The sequence below is a fragment of the Egretta garzetta genome, unplaced genomic scaffold (assembly GCF_000687185.1).
Source record: "Egretta garzetta isolate BGI_Z169 unplaced genomic scaffold, ASM68718v1 scaffold469, whole genome shotgun sequence".
Taxonomy (NCBI): domain Eukaryota; kingdom Metazoa; phylum Chordata; class Aves; order Pelecaniformes; family Ardeidae; genus Egretta; species Egretta garzetta.
The window spans coordinates 338444-342434 of record NW_009260806.1 but is presented as its reverse complement, the minus strand read 5'-3'; positions in this window follow the sequence as shown (position 1 = coordinate 342434).

Sequence of the window (3991 nt, the reverse complement as noted above, 5' to 3'; positions counted from 1 at the left end):
CTGCTGCCTGAGATGGGGCAAAGAAATGAGCCGAGTTGTCCCCCGCTGCCTCCCCGCATCGCCTGCCCCTGCGAAGCCGGAGCTGCGTGAGCATCAGGTGGCAACATCTTCCCCCTGCCGTGCCCCCGCTTCCCCCAAAGGCAGGCCGGCAGCCGGGGTGTCCGCATCCCCCTCCGGCGGTGGGGCTCTTGGGGCTCCGGGGCGCAGGGAAGGGGAGCACAGAGGGACACTGCCTGAGAAGCAGGCTCTCTGGCAGCAGCGCTGTCTTTGCCCCCCTTCCCCCCGTTATTTAGCAGTTTGGGGGTCCCTTCATGCCTCTCAGTGTATCCTGCTGGAATGCCACCTCCGTCCTCCCTGCCCTGCTGCCTCCCTTCTTGCAGCAGCCACCACTGTTCTTGGGGCACAGAGAAAGTTTCTTGTCTGAATAGGGTATTTTGGGCAACCCTAAAGGTGTTATTATTTATATAGCCCAGCTGCCTCCCTGATCTCTCATGGGTTTCTCATAGCAGCTGCTTCTGTGTCACCTGAACATTATCTCCGGGCGCTTGGGTGTACACATATCCACCCACGTGTGGAGGTGTCCAGCCTGTCCGTGTCCCTTTGCTCTTGCTGTGCCAGGCAGGGTTTCAGCACAGCGTGGTTTCGGCAGGGGACAGGCGGATGCTTCCCCTTTTCCTCCGCCCCGGGAGAGCGCAGCCTTTTCCTGGGTTGGGGCTGCTCCTTCAGCCACAGGTACCTCCCGCGCCAGCACAGCCTCAGGTCAGAGATTGTGCTTCCTTAGTGCCAGGCGTCCTGGGGGATGTCCCAGTGCACGTACGGGGCACTTCTGGAAACACAGCCAGCACTCGGGTGACGGGGAGGGAGCTATTCTGTGCCATTGCAATGCACGTACCAGTTACATGGCTCTTAATGGGCACAAACCACTACACTGCGCTGGTAATGGGGGGGTGGTGGTGGTGGTGGAAGCTCCACAGCTGCCCACACAGGTTGTCATTCCCAATAATGCCACAAATGAGGCACTGGGGCTAAATGACCTATTACAGCCTCCCAGGAAAGCGCTGTCAGTCCCCGTGGCTGAAGGACGGGGTGGGTTTGGATTTTTTTGGTGCTCTTGCTCAGTTTGGCTTCGAGAGGAGAAAAGCAAGATAGCAGAAGCTTTAGACCTTATGCTGTATGGGTGTCAGGGGGTTTAGTGAAACTGAGCGGTGATCAGGGTATTACAAAGCTTTTCGTGCCTTTTTTTAGTATCCTTCTAAAGTCTTAATGCATGTACCAAGTATCTATGCTACGTTAAAATGCACTAGAGCCGAATGAGACATCGGTAGGGTTCTGTGAGTTACAAATCCATGTGTTATGGGCACTTCAGAAGATCAGAAGTGATACCTGGTGTAGAAATGCCCCAAAGTCAAATGATAAGTTGACCACGGAATAGCCTGAGATATTTCCAGTTTTATGGACAAGAAGCATCATTTCTCATGCACCGTGTTAAATCAGGAACGCTTCCCTCGGCATCGCCCAATGTCACCGGTTAATGCTGAGTTTCATATAAATGTCCAGATCATTCTTAAAATGACAAATGCGTTTTCTATGCCTTAAATCAATTTTTAGAACATGCAGCTTCCCCCAGATCTGTGCTGCAGTAACGAACTTCTAAATACTTATGGACAATGGTAAAGACCAATCTTGTAGGAAGCTGAAATGAAGAATGAAAATTCCAGCTTAACTATAGAGCTGTGGTTCATTTGTGATTTACAGGGAGGTGTTTAAAAATTCATTGGAGATCACTGACCAGCTGCCAGCAAATCCTGCTGTATTTGTGTCATGCCCCCGGTAATATTTTATCTGTTGATAAACTTAATTTAATTGATCTTTTAATTGAGATGAAATGCCTATAGTGTGTAGTTTCACAAGGAATTTGGGTAGAACCTGGCCAAATGGTCCTGGCAGCTATTTTTAATTCTGTATTTTCTCCCTCAAAATATGCAAAATCAAAACCGCGGTTGTAAGAATGGCGCGCTTTGTTCCTGAGCATCTTCATACGCCTGCGGCAACCTGTTAGAGCTTTTCCAAAGCACAGCAGACTTCCCCAACACGACAGCACGTTCTGTCCATGCAGATGGGAAAAGCGCTTTGCTAACCTGACTGGAACCTCTTCCTCACAGTACAGCTGGGTTCGCCGTGACGGTCAGTCCATGCGAGGGACTCCAAGCTCCTTACTAATACTAACAAATATCATAGCTTCGCAATGCTCGTGGGAATTGAAGCAGGGCTAGAAAAGGTCATTTCACTTCCTAATGAAATGCTTTTAGCTTCGCAAAGGCACCTGGCAGCTGTATCAGTATGGCCATAACTAAATAAAATAATAATAACAAGGAAGTGAAGATTGCCGTGTCTGGTAGAAATACTAGACAACTGGGATGGAAAGCAATAACTTGTAAGGATTTGGCCAGAATATCAGGGCTATGGCCCTGTGCACCATGAAGTGCTATGACCAAGCAGTGCAGTTTTGCAGGGCCAAGGCAGTGTAGTACATGAGACCCGACCCTGCATCTTGCCTGGCCATCCCTTGGAGCATCTTCCATCCTCTATGGCACTGGCCTGACATGGAGGATTGCATGAATTATTCCCTTTTATCACCTCAGCAGGGGGTGATACCGGAGCTGGGAACTCCTTCGCCTTGTCCTGCTCCTCTCTTGGTGCTCACTGTAAGTAAGCATGAGTCTAGGAAGCGCAGCAGAGGGCACGGCTGTTGATCAGAGCAGGGCCTGGCATTGCGTCCTCCACTGCGTGCTGCGTTTAGCCTTAGCCAAAGGTAAAATGTTCCTAACCTAAACCTAGCTGTCCGACCGTTAGGTGTCTAATCTGGGCTAGGTATCTAGGCTGCCCTGCTTAGTGACTGCAGAGAGGCTCTTCTGCCTCGTCCCATCTATGCAAACCTCTTCTTTACAAACCGTCTTTGGCAGGTGCCTGTTTGCCTTCTTCAACAACAGCAGAGGGAAGGGGCAAGTTTAGCCTACACACCTAAATTTTAGATGACCAGTTCTGCCCTGTGTCTTCAGGTAGAGGCATTTGGATGCAAAGCCAGCCTTTCCTGATGGCCTGACGGAGCCAGCCCTGACCAGAGGCGTGTTCTGCAAAATGCAGCTCTTGCCCTTTCCGCTGGAGAGAGCCGATGTTCTCAGCTGTGTGCGGTGCTGGTGGGTGCTGGCGTGGGCCTCCAGAGCTGAGCTTTGCCTGCAGAAAGAGAAGCAAGCAGAACATGTCACTGGATTGACTGATTTTTCTGTGTTAGTGATCTTTGGTAGGAGAGGAGAAGGGTGGTGGCTGCCATTAAGGAGAGTGTGTTGGCAGGCCCATAGATTTGCATTGCAGTGTGCTGTATCAAGGAATTCTCCATCATTTTCCTGAGAGGACTGAGAGCGCTTTTGGGATGGACAGCTTTCCATGTCCTGTAATTTCAAACCCCCAGAAGAGGTGGTGGAAACAGGCAGGGCATTGCAAATGTGCCTTGCACTTCCCTGTGTTGTTCTGGGATAAAACAGTGCATGTCCATGAATTCAGTTATTATTTATTCTATGTATAAGGGTGCCTTGGAGGCATGTGCCGACCTCCAAGACAGGCAAGGTGCTGGCTACATATGGGTCCCTAAGCCAGTAAACAGAAGTAAAGCCATCGCTTCCTAGGGGACATGGTGCACCCCCAGCGCCACATCCCCGCACGCAGATGGTGGCATCGCCAATGGTAGCTGCCTTAATCCCGTGGAGAGCTGCAAGGCCGTCGCTGGGTGTGCCTCTCTCCGCAGTGTGGTCAGGCTGTCTTTCATGCACACACATCCTGGAGTCCCTTGGGGATCAAAAGACAAGTTAACATTGGCAGCCTGTGAGCAAACAGGGTGGGGAACTTTGCGATGAAAATATTTTTCATTGGAAAATGGTGTGTTAACAAAACAGAAACTGGCTGTGGGAAGTCTCCGTTTGGAAGAACTTTTGCT